At 48.1% G+C, this 19820-nt stretch overlaps 1 protein-coding gene across 1 annotated transcript in view; it reads right to left on the bottom strand.

Moving 5' to 3' along the window:
* Positions 1 to 18998, bottom strand: part of LOC118964552 (ciliary neurotrophic factor receptor subunit alpha) — a 357403-nt gene extending 338405 nt beyond the window's left edge. Inside the window, exon 1 of the mRNA XM_090233563.1 lies at positions 18796 to 18998. The gene's annotated coding sequence lies outside the window, so the exon portion shown is untranslated. The remainder of the gene's footprint in view (positions 1 to 18795) is intronic.
* Between the last annotated feature and the right edge of the window lie 822 nt (positions 18999 to 19820).

Raw genomic sequence — 19820 nt, 5'->3', positions numbered from 1 at the left:
CTAACCACTAGGCTATCTGCCACCCGAACTTTGAGGAAGGTTTGAGCATTGCCTTGCTATTGAGAAAGGTAGGCAGACCAGGCTTTCAAGGGAAGACAGGCTATGTACACATTGCCCACTAAATAGGGTGGAAACTGAGCTGCAATTCCTAACCTCCTGCCCAATGTCTGACCATATTAGAGACACATATTTCCCTCAGATCACACATATCAACAAATAATTTGAAAACAAAACCAATTTTGATAAACTCCCATATATATTGGGTGAAATACCACAGTGTGCAATCACAGCAGCAATATTTGTGATCTGTTAATGACTAACTCTGATTGGTCAACTCTATGGGCTAAAGAGTTACTGTTAATGACTAACTCTGATTGGTCAACTGAGCATATTGATGAACTAACTAAGCCAGACTTTGCTTCTCAAACCTCCAGGAGAATGATGCTTCTTTACAGATGAAGATAATTCTATTTCCTTGTTTGCAACAATCAATATAACAGACCCTGCAACCATGGAGAGGTAAATACCTGTCTATTTATGGAAAGCCCTTAGTCATTTCTCAGTTTACTCACTTACTTATGGCGCTGCCTACTCCTGATGATTAGTTTTTCATGAGCAAAAAAATATTTAGCTTTATCTGGGACGCTAAACCAGACAAAATAAAATGAGGCTATCTATATAATGAATATGAATTGGATGGGTTGAGATGATTAAATATAAAAGCACTAAACCTCTTTCTAAAAGCTTCACTTATTCAAAATATTTACTTGAACCTTAAATGGTTCTCAAGTAGATTACTAAGAAAAGCTCATCCATTGTTTAAAAATTGCTTTTTTGCCATTGTGCAGATTGCCATGTCTCATTTTCGATTAATTGACAATGACACTTTTTTCAAAGTATCTCACTTTTTCAAGCAAGCATTGCAGAACTGTTTACAATTTCACCCCCCTGAAAAGACACAACAAATATTATGGCTGAACTCAATGTGCTGGTTGATAAAATACCTGTATTTATGGGAAAGATGTTTGAAAAGGGTATTTTGTTCTTAAATTATATTGTAAATTGGAGTGGTAGAGTTACGTCCTTCATAGAGTTATCAGAATTGTATGGGAAGGCCTGCTCAAGCAAAATATTACAACCAATTGATTACAGCATTACTTCAAAAAGGGAGGAGGCAGGTGTCAGCGGGAGGAGGTAGGGAACTGGTCTGTCTGCCCAATATAAAGGATCAAAACTGGAGGAGGAGGGTGGCAGTGGGAGGAGGGAGGGAACTGGTCTGTCTGCCCAATATAAAGGATCAAAACTGTCAGAGGAATATAAATAGCATAAATAGGAAAGTATAGCAGTTTCATTTGAGGACCAGGATGTCGACATCTGTGCCATACAGATTGCAAAATAGTTGGGAAGAGATTTTTGATGTACCTATTGCATGGTACAGGGTGTATGAGTTGATAAATAAAACAACGCAAGATTCAAGACTTCGTGCTTTTCAGCTAAAATTATTATATAGAATTCTTGCCTCCAACAAAATATTGAATATTTGGGGGATAAAATCATCGAAGCTCTGCAGATTTTGCTGTGAGGAGACAGAATCAATAGAATATTTTGGTATTGCCCTCAGGTTGCCTGTTTCTGGTCTCAGGTTCAGGAATGGCTGAAAATGCAGAACATTGATCTAAAACTGACCCTAGATATAGTACTGTTAGGAGATCTGGAGAGACCGGGTCAGTCAATTACTAATATACTAATACTCTTAGTAAAAGTATTTATCTTCAACTCGCAATCTATGGATTCTATTCGATTAGATAGATTGAAAACGTACGTTAAACATCACAGCATAGTTGAAAGATATATGGTGCATAGAAATTCGAAGAGGGTGGCCAGCAGAGATAGGTGGGAGGGGCTGAGGGAAGCTGAGGGTTGGTTTGTGGAACTGGAGATAGGTGGGAGGGACTGAGGGAAGCTGAATGTTGGGATGTGGAACTGGAGATAGATGGGAGGGGCTGAGGGAAGCTGAGGGTTGGGATGTGGAACTGGAGATAGATGGGATGGGCGGAGGGAAGCTGAGGGTTGGGATGTGGAACTGGAGATCGATGGGAGGGGCGGAGGGAAGCTGAGGGTTGGGATGTGGAACTGGAGATCGATGGGAGGGGCTGAGGGAAGCTAAGTGTTGGGATGTGGAACTGGAGATAGGTGGGAGGGGCTGAGGGAAGCTGAGGGTTGGCATGTGGAACTGGAGATAGGTGGGAGGGGCTGAGGGAAGCTGAATGTTGGGATGTGGAACTGGAGATAGATGGGAGGGGCGGAGGGAAGCTGAGGGTTGGGATGTGGAACTGGAGATCGATGGGAGGGGCTGAGGGAAGCTAAGTGTTGGGATGTGGAACTGGAGATAGGTGGGAGGGGCTGAGGGAAGCTGAGGGTTGGCATGTGGAACTGGAGATAGATGGGAGGGGCTGAGGGAAGCTAAGTGTTGGGATGTGAAACTGGAGATAGGTGGGAGGGGCTGAGGGAAGCTGAGTGTTGGTATGTGGAACTGGAGATAGGTGGGAGGGGCTGAGGGAAGCTGAGGGTTGGGATGTGGAACTGGAGATAGATGGGAGGGGCTGAGGGAAGCTGAGTGTTGGGATGTGGAACTGGAGATAGATGGGAGGGGCTGAGGTAAGCTGAGGGTTGGGATGTGGAACTGGAGATAGATGGGAGGGGCTGAGGGAAGCTGAGGGTTGGGATGTGGAACTGGAGATAGGTGGGAGGGGCTGAGGTAAGCTGAGGGTTGGGATGTGGAACTGGAGATAGATGGGAGGGGCTGAGGGAAGCTGAGTGTTGGGATGTGGAATTGGAGGCAAGTGGGTTGTGAAGATGCTGGGCGGGGGATAGAATGACGGTCAAAGATAAAAAATAAAGTCAAATATAACATAACAACAAGTAAGTTTGAATGAGAGAGTTTTTACAGCTAATGCCGGTTGGCCTGAGGCTGAGGCCATGCAAGGTGTTTGTACACATGCAATATACACATACTCTCATTCAAATGCACCCATGTGCACCTACACAAACACACACATGTAAATAGTAAATACATGTAAAAAACATATTCAGTTGGCCTTGCTGTTATAAACACATTCAGTTGGCCTTGCTGTTATAAACACATTCAGTTGGCCTTGCTGTTATAAACATATTCAGTTGGCCTTGCTGTTATAAACATATTCAGTTGGCCTTGCTGTTATAAACATATTCAGTTGGCCTTGCTGTTATGAACATATTCAGTTGGCCTTGCTGTTATAAACATATTCAGTTGGCCTTGCTGTTATAAACATATTCAGTTGGCCTTGCTGTTATAAACATATTCAGTTGGCCTTGCTGTTATAAACATATTCAGTTGGCCTTGCTGTTATAAACATATTCAGTTGGCCTTGCTGTTATAAACATATTCAGTTGGCCTTGCTGTTATAAACATATTCAGTTGGCCTTGCTGTTATGAACATATTCAGTTGGCCTTGCTGTTATAAACATATTCAGTTGGCCTTGCTGTTATAAACATATTCAGTTGGCCTTGCTGTTATGAACATATTCAGTTGGCCTTGCTGTTATAAACATATTCAGTTGGCCTTGCTGTTATAAACATATTCAGTTGGCCTTGCTGTTATAAACATATTCAGTTGGCCTTGCTGTTATGAACATATTCAGTTGGCCTTGCTGTTATAAACATATTCAGTTGGCCTTGCTGTTATAAACATATTCAGTTGGCCTTGCTGTTATAAACATATTCAGTTGGCCTTGCTGTTATAAACATATTCAGTTGGCCTTGCTGTTATAAACATATTCAGTTGGCCTTGCTGTTATAAACATATTCAGTTGGCCTTGCTGTTATAAACATATTCAGTTGGCCTTGCTGTTATGATTTTTATTTTCCTTGATGGCTTTTTTTTTTGCATTGTTGTTTTCTTATTTTCCTTTGTCGTTCTCTTTTTTTCTCTTTTGTTTATTTTGTTGGTTGTTGGTGCATGGGGAGGGTCTTGGAATTATTGTATTTATTTATTTTTCTCAGGGGGGACGGGACCCTGGGGGTGGTCTTGAAAGGTTGAGGGGCAGCTCTTGGGGAACTGTGGGGAGGATCCTGGAGGGCTGGTGGGAGATCTGTCGACGTGCCCTTGAGCAGGGCATTGACCCTGGTTGCATCTGTGTGTCGCTCTAGATGGTAGGCAGTTAGATGACTAATGTGTTGTAGTTGTTGAGCGACTTCACTGCAAGTATAGTGTATGTTTTAAGTGACAGTACTCCATTCTGTTTATTTATTTTTTAATCTGTCGGCCCCAGCCGCAAACTCAGGCTCTGTGTGTAGTTAATCCGACCCTCTCTGCCTAGTCATCGCCATTTTACCTGCTGTTGTTTTAGCTAGCTCTCCCAATCAAGACCTGCGATTACTTTATGCTTCGCTGTATGTCTCTCTCAAATATCAAAATGCCTTGTATGCTGTTGTTCAGGTTAGTTATCATTGTTTTAGTTTACAATGGAGCCCCTAGTTCCACTCCTCACACCTCTGATACCTCCTTTGTCCCACCTCCCACACATGCGGTCACCCATTACAACCAGCATGTCCAGAGATACTGCCTCTCTTATCATCACCCAGTGCCTGGGCTTACCCCCGCTGAACCCGCACACCACCATACCTGTCTGCACATTATGCCCTGAATCTATTCTACCACGCCCAGAAATCTGCTCATTTTATTCCTTGTCCCCAACGCTCTAGGTGACCAGTTTTGATAGCCTTTAGCCGCACCCTCATCCTACTCCTCCATTCCTCGGGTGATGTGGAGGTTAACCCAGGCCCTGCATGTCCCCAGGCACCCTCATTTGTTGACTTCTGTGATCGAAAAAGCCTTGGTTTCATGCATCTCAACATCAGAAGCCTCCCCCCTAAGTTTGTTTTACTCACTGTTATAGCACACTCTGCCAACCCTGATGTCCTTGCCGTGTCTGAATCCTGGCTTAGGAAGGCCACCAAAAATTCTGAGATTTCCATACCCAACAATAACACTTTCCATCAAGATAGAACTGCCAAAGGGGGAAGAGTTGCAATCTACTGCAGAGATAGCCTGCAAAGTTCTCTCATACTTTCCAGGTCTATGCCCAAACAGTTCGAAATTCTAATTTTAAAATCAATCTCTCCAGAAATAAGTCTCTCACTGTTGTCGCCTGCTACCGACCCCCCTCAGTTCCCAGCTGTGAATTGATCACCCCCCATCTAGCTTCAGAGTTTGTTCTGTTAGGTGACCTAAACTGGGATATGCTTAACACCCCGGCAGTCCTACAATCTAAGGAACGCACCAGGTACAACCCTAAATCCGTAAACATGGGCACCCTAATTGACATTATCCTAACCAACTTGCCCTCCAAATACACCTCTGCTGTCTTCAATCAGGATCTCAGCGATCACTGCCTCATTGCCTGTATCCGCTACGGTGACCACCCCTCATCATTGTCAAACGTTCCCTAAAACACTTCTGCGAGAAGGCCTTTCTAATCGATCTGGCCTGGGTATCCTGGAAGGATATTGACCTCATCCCGTCAGTTGAGGATGCCTGGTCCTTCTTTCAAAGTAACTTCCTCGCCATCTTAGACAAGCATGCTCTGTTCAAAAAATGCAGAACTAAGAACAGATATAGCCCTTGGGTCACTCCAGACCTGACTGCCATCGACCAGCACAAAAACATCCTGTGGCGGACTGCAATAGCATCGAATAGTCCCCGCGATATGCAACTGTTCAGGTAAGTCAGGAACCAATACACGCAGTCAGGCAGGAAAGCAAAGGCCAGCTTTTTCAAGCAGAAATTTGCTCTAACTCCAAAAAGTTCTGAGACACTGTAAAGTCCATGGAGAAAAGAGCACCTCCTCAAACCTGCCCACTGCACTGAGGCTAGGTAACACTGTCCCCACCGATAAATCAATGATAATCGAAAACTTCAACGGCTTGCCATGCCTTCCTCCTCGCTACTCCAACCTCGGCCAACACCACCCCCCCCCCCCCCCAGGTAGCAGATGTTCTGAAAGAGCTGCAAAACGTGGACCCATACAAATCAGCTGGGCTTGACAATCTGGACCCTCTATTTCTGAAACTGTCCGCCGCCATTGTCGCAACCCCTATTACCAGCCTGTTCAACCTCTCCTTTGTATCATCTGAGATCCCCAAGGATTGGAAAGCTGCTGTGGTCATCCCCCTCTTCAAAGGGGGAGACACCCTGGACCCAAACTGTTACAGACCTATATCCATCCTGCCCTGCCTATCTAAGGTCTTTGAAAGCCAAGTCAACAAACAGATCACTGACCATCTCAAATCCCACCGTACCTTCTCCGCTGTGCAATCCGGTTTCCGAGCCGGTCACGGGTGCACCTCAGCCATGCTCAAGGTACTAAATGATATCATAACCGCCATCGATAAAATACAGTACTGTGCAGACGTCTTCATCGACGTGGCCAAGGCTTTCGACTCTGTCAATCACCATATTCTTATCGGCAGACTCAGTAGCCTCGGTTTTTCTAATGACTGCCTTGCCTGGTTCACCAACTACTTTGCAGACAGAGTTCAGTGTGTCAAATAGGAGGGCATGTTGTCCGGTCCTCTGGCAGTCTCTATGGGGGTACCACAGGGTTAAATTCTCGGGCCGACTCTTTTCTCTGTATATATCAATGATGCTGCTCTTGCTGCGGGCTATTCCCTGATCCACCTCTACGCAGACGACACCATTCTGTATACTTCTGGCCCTTCCTTGGACACTGTGCTATCTAACCTCCAAACGAGCTTCAATGCCATACAGCACTCCTTTCATGGCCTCCAACTGCTCTTAAACGCTAGTAAAACCAAATGCATGCTTTTCAACCGTTCGCTGCCTGCACCCGCATCCCCGCCTAGCATCACCACCCTGGATGGTTCCGACCTAGAATATGTGGACATCTATAAGTACCTAGGTGTCTGGCTAGACTGCAAACTCTCCTTCCAGACTCATATCAAACTCTATTTCGCAACAAAGCCTCCTTCACTCACGCCGCAAAACTTACCCTAGTAAAACTGACTATCCTACCGATCCTCGACTTCGGCGATGTCATCTACAAAATAGCTTCCAATACACTACTCAGCAAACTGGATGCAGTTTATCACAGTGCCATCCGTTTTGTTACTAAAGCACCATATACCACCCACCACTGCGACCTGTATGCTCTAGTCGGCTGGCCCTCGCTACATGTTCATCGCCAGACCCACTGACTACAGGACTATAAGTCTATGCTAGGTAAAGCTCCGCCTTATATCAGTTCACTGGTCACGAAGGCAACACCCACCCGTAGCACTCGCTCCAGCAGGTGTATCTCACTGATCATCCCTAAAGCCAAAACCTCATTTGGCCGCCTTTCCTTCCAGTTCTCTGCTTCCTACGACTGGAACAAATTGCAAAAATCTCTGAAGTTGCAGACCTTTATCTCCCTCACCAACTTTAAACATCTGCTATCTGAGCAGCTAACCGATCGCTGCAGCTGTACATAGTCCATCGGTAAATAGCCCACCCAATTTACCTACCTCATCCCCATACTGTTTATATTTATTTACTTTTCTGCTCTTTTGCACACCAGTATCTCTACCTGTACATGACCATCTGATCATTTATCACTCCAGTGTTATTAATCTGCTAAATTGTAATAATTCGCTCTTGCTCCTATGGCCTATTTATTGCTTTACCTCCTCATGCCTTTTGCACACACTGTATATAGATTCTTTGTTTTCTACTGTGTCATTGACTTGTTAATTGTTTACTCCATGTGTAACTCTGTGTTGTCTGTTCACACTGCTATGCTTAATCTTGGCCAGGTCGCAGTTGTAAATGAGAACTTGTTCTCAACTAGCCTACCTGGTTAAATAAAGGTGAAATAAAAAAATATATTTAAAAAATCTCTTCATTCAAAGAATCATGAACACTCTTACTGATAGTTGTGGTTGCTTTGTGTGATGTATTGTTGTCTCTACCTTCTTGCCATTGTCTTGTTGTCTCTGCCCAATAATGTTTGTACCATGTTTTGTGCTTCTACCATGTTGTGTTGCTACCATGATGTTGTCATGTTTCTGTACAGCACTTTGAGATATCAGCTGATGTACGAAGGGCTATATAAATACATTTGATTTGATTTTGATTTGATTTGATGTTGTGTTGCTACCATGTTGTTGTCATGTTGTGTTGCTACCATGTTGTTGTCATGTAGTGTTGCTACCATGTTGTTGTCATGTTCTGTTGCTACCATGTTGTTGTCATGTTGTGTTGCTACCATGTTGTTGTCATGTTGTGTTGCTACCATGTTGTTGTCATGTTGTGTTGCTACCATGTTGTTGTGATGTTGTGTTGCTACCATGTTGTTGTCATGTTGTGTTGCTACCATGTTGTTGTGATGTTGTGTTGCTACCATGTTGTTGTCATGTTGTGTTGCTACCATGTTGTTGTGATGTTGTGTTGCTACCATGTTGTTGTCATGTTGTGTTGCTACCATGTTGTTGTGATGTTGTGTTGCTACCATGTTGTTGTGATGTTGTGTTGCTACCATGTTGTTGTCATGTTGTGTTGCTACCATGTTGTTGTCATGTTCTGTTGCTACCATGTTGTTGTGATGTTGTGTTGCTACCATGTTGTTGTGATGTTGTGTTGCTACCATGTTGTTGTCATGTTGTGTTGCTACCATGTTGTTGTGATGTTGTGTTGCTACCATGTTGTAGTCATGTTGTGTTGCTGCCATGCTATATTATTGTCTAAGGTCTCTCTTTATGTTGTGTTGTCTCTCTTGTTTTGTCCTGTACTTATATTTTATGTATTTATTTTTAATCCCAGCCCCCGTTCCCCCAGTAGGCCTTTTTCGTAGTCCGTCATTGTAAATAAGAAGTTGTTCTTAAGCCTAGTTAAATAAAGGTTAAATAAAATAAAATCAATTAAACAATGTATAGTGACAGCCTAACTCAGACTTGGGGAAATATGAGAGGAGATCAAATCTACTATAGAAATGTGTTGGTCATCAGACAGCAGAGAGAGAAGAGTGAGCCAGTCCCTTCATGAGCTTGTGAGACAACTCAGAGACACACTCACAGCTCAGCATCCGTTCCTCTGCCTCTTTTCAGAACCAGCTGATTGAAGACACACAACTCTTCTCTCTGAGCTGTCCTGGTCTACAAAATCTCTCCCCTCTCTCCCCCCTCTCTCCTCTCTCTCTGATCATAACTAAATCTCTCCCCCCCTCTCTCCTCTCTCTGATCACTCCTAAATCTCTCTCCCCTCTCCCCCTCTCGTATCTCTCTGATCCCTCCTAAATCTCTCCCCCTCTCTCCTCTCTCTCTGATCATTCCTAAATCTCTCCCCCCCTCTCACCTCTCTCTCTGATCATTCCTAAATCTCTCTCCCCTCTCCCCCACTCCTCTCTCTGATCCCTCCTATCTCTCTCCCCTCTCCCTCTCTCCTCTCTCTCTGATCACTCCTAACTCTCTCCCCTCTCCCCACTCTCTCCTCTCTCTCTGATCCCTCCTATCTCTCTCCTCTCTCCCCCTCTCGTATCTCTCTGATCCCTCCTAACTCTCTCTCCCCCTCTCGTATCTCTCTGATCCCTCCTAACTCTCTCTCCCCCTCTCGTATCGCTCTGATCCCTCCTAACTCTCTCTCCCCCTCGCGTATCTCTCTGATCCCTCCTAACTCTCTCTCCCCCTCTCGTATCTCTCTGATCCCTCCTATCTCTCTCCCCTCTCCCCCTCCTCTCTCTCTGATCCCTCCTATCTCTCTCATCTCTCCCCCTCTCCTCCCTCTCCTCTCTCTTTGATCCCTCCTAACCCTCTCCCCCCTCTCTCCTTTCTCTCTGATCCCCCTAACTATCTCCCCTCTCCCCCTCTCGTATATCTCTAATCCCTCCAAAATCTCTCCTCTCTCTCTGATCACTGATAAACCTCTCGTATCTCTCTGATCCCTCCTATCTCTCCCCTCTCCCCCTCTCCTCTCTCTGATCCCTCCTATCTCTCTCCCCTCTCCCCCTCTCATCTCTCTCCGATCCCTCCTATCTCTCTCCCCTCTCCCCCTCTCCTCTCTCTGATCCCTCCTATCTCTCTCCCCTCTCCCCCTCTCATCTCTCTCTGATCCCTCCTATCACTCTCCCCTCTCTCCAATCTCTCTGATCCCTCCTATCTCTCTCCCCTCTCCCTCTCTCCTCTCTCTGATGCCTCCTATCTCTCCCCCCTCTCCCCCTCTCCTCTCTCTGATCCCTCCTAACCCTCTCCCCCCTATCTCCTCTCTCTCTGATCCCCCTAACTCTCTCCCCTCTGCTCTCTCTCTGATTCCTCCTAACTATCTCCCCTCTCCCCCTCTCGTATCTCTCTAATCCCTCCAAAATCTCTCCTCTCTCTCTGATCACTGATAAATCTCTCTCCACCTCTCGTATCTCTCTGATCCCTCCTATCTCTCCCCCCTCTCCCCTCTCTCCTCTCTCTCTGATCCCTCCTAACTCTCTCTCCCCCTCTAGTATCTGATCCCTCCTATCTCTCTCCCATCTCCCCCTCCCATCTCTCTCTGATCCCTCCTATCTCTCTCCCCTCTCATCTCTCTCTGATCCCTGCTATCTCTCTCCTCTCTCCCCCTCTCCTCTCTCTCCTCTCTCTCTGATCCTTCCTATCTCTCTCCCCTCTCCAATTCTCATCTCTCTCTGATCCTTCCTATCTCTCTCTCCCCCTCTAGTATCTATCTGATCCCTCCTATCTCTCTCCCATCTTCCCCTCCCATCTCTCTCTGATCCCTCCTATCTCTCTCCCCTCTCCAATTCTCATCTCTCTCTGATCCTTCCTATCTCTCTCTCCCCCTCTAGTATCTATCTGATCCCTCCTATCTCTCTCCCATCTTCCCCTCCCATCTCTCTCTGATCCTTCCTATCTCTCTCTCCCCCTCTAGTATCTATCTGATCCCTCCTATCTCTCTCCCATCTTCCCCTCCCATCTCTCTCTGATCCCTCCTATCTCTCTCCCCTCTCATCTCTCTCTGATCCCTGCTATCTCTCTCCTCTCTCCCCCTCTCCCCTCTCATCTCTCTCTGATCCCTCCTATCTCTCTCCTCTCTCCCCCTCTCCTCTCTCTGATCCCTCCTATCTCTCTCCTCTCTCCCCCTCTCCTCTCTCTCCTCTCTCTCTGATCCCTCCTATCTCTCTCCCCTCTCCCCCTCTCATCTCTCTCTGATCCCTCCTATCTCTCTCCCCTCTCCAATTCTCATCTCTCTCTGATCCTTCCTATCTCTCTCCCCTCTCCCCCTCTCCTCTCTCTCTGGTCCCTCCTATCTCTCACCTCTCTCCCCCTCTCCCCCCTCTCCTATCTCTCTGATCCCTCCCATCTCTCTCCCCTCTCCCCCTCTCCTCTCTCTCCTCTCTCTGATCCCTCCAAACTCTCTCTCTCCCCCTCTCCCCTCTCTCCCCTCTCTCCTCTCTCTCTGATCCCTCCTAACTCTCTCCCCTCTCCTCTCTCTCTGATGCCTCACATCTCTCTCACCTCTCCCCTCTCCTCTCTCTCCTCTCTCTCTGATCACTCCTAACTCTCTCTATCCCCTCTCCTCTCTCTCTGATCACTCCTAACTCTCTCTCTCTCCTCTCCTCTCTCTCTGATCACTCCTAACTCTCTCTCTCCCCTCTCCTCTCTCTCTGATCACTCCTAACACTCTCCCCTCTCCTCTCTCTCTGATCCCTCCTATCTCTCTCACCTCTCCCCCTCTCCTCCGTCTCCTCTCTCTCTGATCCCTCCTATCTCTCCCCTCTCCCCCTCTCATCTCTCTCTGATCCCTCCTATCTCTCTCCCCTCTCCCCCTCTCATCTCTCTCCGATACCTCCTATCTCTCTCCCCTCTCCCCCTCTCATCTCTCTCTGATCCCTCCTATCGCTCTCCCCTCTCTCCTCTCTCTGATCCCTCCTATCTCTAGCACCTCTCCCCCTCTCATCTCTCTCCGATCCCTCCTATCTCTCTCCCCTCTCCCCCTCTCATCTCTCTCTGATCCCTCCTATCTCTCTCCCCTCTCCCCCTCTCATCTCTCTCTGATCCCTCCTATCACTCTCCCCTCTCTCCAATCTCTCTGATCCCTCCTATCTCTCTCCCCTCTTCCCCTCTCCTCTCTCTGATCCCTCCTATCTCTCTCCCCTCTCCCTCTCTCCTCTCTCGCTGATGCCTTCTATCTCTCCCCCCTCTCCCCCTCTCCTCTCTCTGATCCCTCCTATCTCTCTCCCCTCTCCCCCTCTCCCCTCTCTGATCCCTCCTAACTCTCTCTCTCCCCCTCTCCTCTCTCTCCCCTCTCTCCTCTCTCTCTGATCCCTCCTATTTCTCCCCCCTCTCCTCTCTCTCTGATCCCTCCTATCTCTCTCCCCTCTCCCTCTCTCCTCTCTCTCCTCTCTCTCTGATCCCCCTCTCCCCTCTCTGATCCCTCCTAACTCTCTCTCTCCCCCTCTCCTCTCTCTCCCCTCTCTCCTCTCTCTCTGATCCCTCCTATCTCTCCCCCCTCTCCTCTCTCTCTGATCCCTCCTATCTCTCCCCCCTCTCCCCCTCTCCTCTCTCTGATCCCTCCTATCTCTCTCCCCTCTCCCCCTCTCCCCTCTCTGATCCCTCCTAACTCTCTCTCTCCCCCTCTCCTCTCTCTCCCCTCTCTCCTCTCTCTCTGATCCCTCCTATCTCTCTCCCCTCTCCTCTCTCTCTGATGCCTCCTATCTCTCCCCCCTCTCACCCTCTCCTCTCTCTGATCCCTCCTATCTCTCTCCCCTCTCCCCCTCTCCTCTCTCTGATCCCTCCTAACTCTCTCTCTCCCCCTCTCCTCTCTCTCCCCTCTCTCCTCTCTCTCTGATCCCTCCTATCTCTCCCCCCTCTCCCCCTCTCCTCTCTCTGATCCCTCCTATCTCTCTCCCCTCTCCCCCTCTCCCCTCTCTGATCCCTCCTAACTCTCTCTCTCCCCCTCTCCTCTCTCTCCCCTCTCTCCTCTCTCTCTGATCCCTCCTATCTCTCTCCCCTCTCCTCTCTCTCTGATTACTCCTATCTCTCCCCCCTCTCCTCTCTCTCTGATCCCTCCTATCTCTCTCCCATCTCCCCCTCCCATCTCTCTCTGATCCCTCCTATCTCTCTCCCCTCTCCCCCTCTCATCTCTCTCCGATACCTCCTATCTCTCTCCCCTCTCCCCCTCTCATCTCTCTCTGATCCCTCCTATCGCTCTCCCCTCTCTCCTCTCTCTGATCCCTCCTATCTCTCTCACCTCTCCCCCTCTCATCTCTCTCCGATCCCTTCTATCTCTCTCCCCTCTCCCCCTCTCATCTCTCTCTGATCCCTCCTATCTCTCTCCCCTCTCCCCCTCTCATCTCTCTCTGATCCCTCCTATCTCTCTCCCCTCTCCCCCTCTCCTCTCTCTCTGGTCCCTCCTATCTCTCGCCTCTCTCCCCCTCTCCCCCCTCTCCTCTCTCTCTGATCCATCCTATCTCTCTCCCCTCTCCCCCTCTCCTCTCTCTCCTCTCGCTGATCCCTCCAAACTCTCTCTCTCCCCCTCTCCTCTCTCTCCTCTCTCTCCTCTCTCTCTGATCCCTCCTAACTCTCTCCCCTCTCCTCTCTCTCTGATGCCTCATAACTCTCTCACCTCTCCCCCTCTCCTCTCTCTCCTCTCTCTGATCACTCCTAACTCTCCCCCTCTCCTCTCTCTCCTCTCTCTGATCACTCCTAACTCTCTCTCTCCCCTCTCCTCTCTCTCTGATCACTCCTAACTCTCTCTCTCCCCTTTCCTCTCTCTCTGATCACTCCTAACTCTCTCCCCTCTCCTCTCTCTCTGATCCCTCCTATCTCTCTCACCTCTCCCCCTCTCCTCCGTCTCCTCTCTCTCTGATCCCTCCTATCTCTCCCCTCTCCCCCTCTCGTCTCTCTCTGATCCCTCATATCTCTCTCCCCTCTCCCTCTCTCATCTCTCTCCGATACCTCCTATCTCTCTCCCCTCTCCCCCTCTCATCTCTCTTTGATCCCTCCTATCACTCGCCCCTCTCTCCTCTCTCTCTGATCCCTCCTATCTCTCCCCTCTCCCCCTCTCCTCTCTCTGATCCCTCCTATCTCTCTCCCCTCTCCCCCTCTCATCTCTCTCCGATCCCTCCTATCTCTCTCTGCTCTCCCCCTCTCATCTCTCTCCGATACCTCCTATCTCTCTCCCCATCTCCCCCTCTCCTCTCTCTGATCCCTCCTATCTCGCTCCCCTCTCCCCCTCTCATCTCTCTCTGATCCCTCCTTTCACTCTCCCCTCTCTCCTCTCTCTCTGATCCCTCCTATCTCTCTCCCCTCTTCCCCTCTCCTCTCTGTGATCCCTCCTATCTCTCTCCCCTCTCCCTCTCTCCTCTCTCTCTGATGCCTCCTATCTCTCCCCCCTCTCACCCTCTCCTCTCTCTGATCCCTCCTATCTCTCTCCCCTCTCCCCCTCTCCTCTCTCTGATCCCTCCTAACTCTCTCTCTCCCCCTCTCCTCTCTCTCCCCTCTCTCCCCTCTCTCCTCTCTCTCTGATCCCTCCTATCTCTCCCCCCTCTCACCCTCTCCTCTCTCTGATCCCTCCTATCTCTCTCCCCTCTCCCCCTCTCCTCTCTCTGAACCCTCCTAACTCTCTCTCTCCCCCTCTCCTCTCTCTCCCCTCTCTCCTCTCTCTCTGATCCCTCCTATCTCTCTCCCCTCTCCCTCTCTGCTCTCTCTCTGATGCCTCCTATCTCTCCCCCCTCTCACCCTCTCCTCTCTCTGATCCCTCCTATCTCTCTCCCCTCTCCCCCTCTCCTCTCTCTGATCCCTTCTAACTCTCTCTCTCCCCCTCTCCTCTCTCTCCCCTCTCTCCTCTCTCTCTGATCCCTCCTATCTCTCCCCCCTCTCCTCTCTCTCTGATCCCTCCTAACTCTCTCTCCCCCTCTCCTCTCTCTCCCCTCTCTCCTCTCTCTCTGATCCCTCCTATCTCTCCCCCCTCTCCTCTCTCTCTGATCCCTCCTATCTCTCTTCCCTCTCTCCTCTCTCTCTGATCCCTCCTATCTCTCTCCCCTCTCTCCCTCTCCTCTCTCTCCTCTCTCTGATCCCTCCTAACTCTCTCTCCCCCTCTCCTCTCTCTCTGATCCCTCCTAACTCTCTCCTCTCTCCTCTCTCTCTGATCCCTTCTATCTCTCTCCCCTCTCCCCCTCTCCTCTCTCTCCTCTCTCTCAGATCACTCCTAACTCTCTCTCTCCCCCTCTCCTCTCTCTCCCCTCTCTCCTCTCTCTCTGATCCCTCCTATCTCTCCCCCCTCCTCTCTCTCTGATCCCTCCTAACTCTCTCCTCTCTCCTCTCTCTCTGATCCCTCCTATCTCTCTCCCCCCTCTCTCCTCTTTCTGATCCCTCCTATCTCCCCCCCACCCTCTCCTCTCTCTCTGAACCCTCCTATCTCTCTCCCCCTCTCATCTCTCTCTTATCCATCTTAACTCTGACATCTGGTTCAGGATGTTGATCCAGAGGGTAAATATGTTAAGGGAGATATCACATCACATCTTAGTTGGGAGGTGGGAGGTAGCATCTCTATTCAATATCTGATGGTTGACCCTCTAATCAATATCTGATGGTAGCATCTCTAATAAATATCTGATGGTAGCATCTCTAATAAATATCTGATGGTAGCATCTCTAATAAATATCTGATGGTAGCATCTCTAATCAATATCTGATGGTAGCATCTCTAATAAATATCTGATGGTAGCATCTCTAATAAATATCTGATGGTAGCATCTCTAATAAATATCTGATGGTAGCATCTCTAATAAATATCTGATGGTAGCATCTCTAATAAATATCTGATGGTAGCATCTCTAATCAATATCTGATGGTAGCATCTCTAATCAATATCTGATGGTAGCATCTCTTTTTTATTTTTTTATTTCACCTTTATTTAACCAGGTAGGCTAGTTGAGAACAAGTTCTCATTTACAACTGCGACCTGGCCAAGATAAAGCCCAAGAAGTATGAGCAGACAACACAGAGTTACACATGGAGTAAACAATTAACAAGTCAATAACACAGTAGAAAACAAAGGGGGAGTCTATATACAATGTGTGCAAAAGGCATGAGGAGGTAGGCGAATAATTAAAATTTTGCAGATTAACACTGGAGTGATAAATGATCAGATGGTCATGTACAGGTAGAGATATTGGTGTGCAAAAGAGCAGAAAAGTAAATAAATAAAAACAGTTTGGGGATGAGGTAGGTGAAAATGGGTGGGCTATTTACCAATAGACTATGTACAGCTGCAGCGATCGGTTAGCTGCTCAGATAGCTGATGTTTGAAGTTGGTGAGGGAGATAAAAGTCTCCAACTTCAGCGATTTTTGCAATTCGTTCCAGTCACAGGCAGCAGAGTACTGGAACGAAAGGCGGCCAAATGAGGTGTTGGCTTTAGGGATGATCAGTGAGATACACCTGCTGGAGCGCGTGCTACGGATGGGTGTTGCCAACGTGACCAGTGAGCTGAGATAAGGCGGAGCTTTACCTAGCATGGACTTGTAGATGACCTGGAGCCAGTGGGTCTGGCGACGAATATGTAGCGAGGGCCAGCCGACTAGAGCATACAAGTCGCAGTGGTGGGTGGTATAAGGTGCTTTAGTGACAAAACGGATGGCACTGTGATAGACTGCATCCAGTTTGCTGAGTAGAGTGTTGGAAGCCATTTTGTAGATGACATCGCCGAAGTCGAGGATCGGTAGGATAGTCAGTTTTACTAGGGTAAGCTTGGCGGCGTGAGTGAAGGAGGCTTTGTTGCGGAATAGAAAGCCGACTCTTGATTTGATTTTCGATTGGAGATGTTTGATTTGAGTCTGAAAGGAGAGTTTGCAGTCTAGCCAGACACCTAGGTACTTATAGATGTCCACATATTCTAGGTCGGAACCATCCAGGGTGGTGATGCTAGGCGGGCATGCGGGTGCAGGCAGCGATCGGTTGAATCTAATCAATATCTGATGGTAGCATCTCTAATAAATATCTGATGGTAGCATCTCTAATCAATATCTGATGGTAGCATCTCTAATCAATATCTGATGGTAGCATATCTATTCAATATCTGATGGTAGCATCTCTAATCAATATCTGATGGTAGCATCTCTAATCAATATCTGATGGTAGCATCTCTATTCAATATCTGATGGTAGCATCTCTATTCAATATCTGATGGTAGCATCTCTATTCAATATCTGATGGTAGCATCTCTATTCAATATCTGATGGTAGCATCTCTATTCAAATTCTGATGGTAGCACCTCTATTCAATATCTGATGTTGGCACCTCTATTCAATATCTGATGGTAGCATCTCTATTCAATATCTGATGGTAGCATCTCTAATCAATATCTGATGGTAGCACCTCTAATCAATATCTGATGGTAGCATCTCTATTAGCTTAGTGGTTAGAGCATTGGACTAGTAACCAGAAGGTTGCAAGTTCAAACCCCTGATCTGACAAGGTACAAATCTGTCATTCTGCCCCTGAACAGGCAGTTAACCCACTATTCCTAGGCCGTCATTGAAAATAAGAATTTGTTCTTAACTGATTTCTACTAAAACTAATCAATCAGAGGAGGATAATGGTTCCATGCTGGATCATTTACAAGGGTCAGCCTGTCCCCTGACCTCTGCCATGGGCCACACATTGGAATCCTCAGCTAATTGTCTGTCCAGTGTCACTTATTTCAATGCCCTCCACTCTCTCCCTAATTCCTGTCTTTCTCTCTCACCCCGGCTCCCTCCTCTCTCTCTCTCTCTCTCTCCTAGCACTCTCACCCCAGCTCCCTCCTCGCTCTCACCCCGGCTCCCTCCTCTCTCTCTCTCCTAGCGCTCTCACCCCGGCTCCCTCCTCTCTCTATCTCCTAGCGCTCTCACCCCGGCTCCCTCCTCTCTCTCTCTCTCTCTCTCTCTCTCCTAGCGCTCTCACCCCGGCTCCCTCCTCTCTCTCTCTCCTAGCGCTCTCACCCCGGCTCCCTCCTCTCTCTCTCTCCTAGCGCTCTCACCCCGGCTCCCTCCTCTCTCTCTCTTCTAGCGCTCTCACCCCGGCTCCCTCCTCTCTCTCTCTCCTAGCGCTCTCACCCCGGCTCCCTCCTCTCTCTATCTCCTAGCGCTCTCACCCCAGCGCCCTCCTCTCTCTCTCTCTCCTAGCGCTCTCACCCGGCTCCGTCCTCTCTCTATCTCCTAGCGCTCTCACCCCGGCTCCCTCCTCTCTCTATCTCCTAGCGCTCTCACCCCGGCTCCCTCCTCTCTCTATCTCCTAGCGCTCTCACCCCGGCTCCCTCCTCTCTCTATCTCCTAGCGCTCTCACCCCGGCTCCGTCCTCTCTCTCTCTCTCTCCCTTTGCAGAGCATCTACTTTGTAACAGCGTGGCCAGAGAGAGAGAGGGAACTGTGTTTTTTTTAGAACGAGTGGGCAGCTGAGCAAAGTGCATTTCATTAATAGCAGGTCCATGATGCAACACAACTGTTTCCATCTGAATACATTCAATAGATCACTGAGGGTCAGCATGTGTTTGAATTAATGAGACCATAGATGATTACTGAGGATCAGTATGTGTTTGAATGAAAGCCCCAGATAAAGCTACAGCATAGAAACAGTAGTTCCATATGATCCAAGCAGCAATCCACTGTCCTTCCATCCATTCTGAACTATTCAAGTCATCTGATTATGAAGAAGACAGACGTTCATATTTCTCCGTCAATTCTCCAACACACCGACAGATTCAGCAGAAGCACACACCAATGAAAGCAGGTACTCACTTTAAATATTTTGCGCTCTCCTCTCGTGCACTCTCGCTATCCTGTTCCTCGTTCCTCTGTATTAATGACACTGTGTGTTTCTCCAATCCAGAAAGTTGCTGTAGGGTTAAAAGGTTGGTTGATGTGTGAGCAGGACGAGGTGAGCTTTTTGTGTCTCTCTGTCAGTGTCTGGCTCTGTACTGGCTGAGGAGACTAAAGCATTTAAAAAACTCCCCATGTGACAAGCCCCGGCAGAGAGAGAGAGAGAGAGAGAGAGAAAGAGAGAGAGAGAGAGAGAGAGAGAGAGAGAGGCAGGAAAACATTAGCTTCACACTGCCTCTCTGTGAGGACACAGCACCCCCTAGCCATCACTCACCTTACTGCAGGAACAGAGAGGGCGAGAGAGAGAGCTACCTATATCCCCCCACTAGAACCCTGATACTTTAATGAAGACAGCATCTCCATCCTGGAGGGGGAAATGAAACATTTCCAGGCCCAGGGACATGTACTAGTCTGTGGAGACCTAAATGCCAGAACCGGACAAGAACCTTACAACCTCAACACACAGGGGGACAAACACCTGCCTCGAGGTGACAACATTCCCTCCCACATATGCCCCCCTAGGCACAACTATGACAACATAACAAACAAAAACGGGTCACAACTCCTGCATCTCTGTCGCATGCTGGGTATGTATATAGTCAATGGTAGGCTTTGAGGGGACTCCTACGGTAGGTACACCTATAGCTCATCTCTTGTAAGTAGTACTGTAGAGTACTTTATCACCAAACTCAACACAGAGTCTCTCAGAGTGTTCACAGTCAGCCCACTGACACCCCTATGAGATCACAGCAAAATCACAGTCTACCTGAACATAGCAATATTCAATCATGAGACATCATAACGAAAGGAACTGGATAATACTAAGAAATAGGCATTCATTAACAAATTCAATCCTTTTCAGACAACTTCCTGGAAATAACGTTCCACTGTAATAGTGAATGTGTAAACTTGGCAGTAGAAAATCTAAACAGTGTATTTGACCT

Source organism: Oncorhynchus mykiss, chromosome 5 (genome assembly GCF_057628025.1).
Source record: "Oncorhynchus mykiss isolate SJ-2025 chromosome 5, ASM5762802v1, whole genome shotgun sequence".
Lineage (NCBI taxonomy): Eukaryota > Metazoa > Chordata > Actinopteri > Salmoniformes > Salmonidae > Oncorhynchus > Oncorhynchus mykiss.
This window is presented reverse-complemented; position numbering and strand designations above follow the sequence as displayed.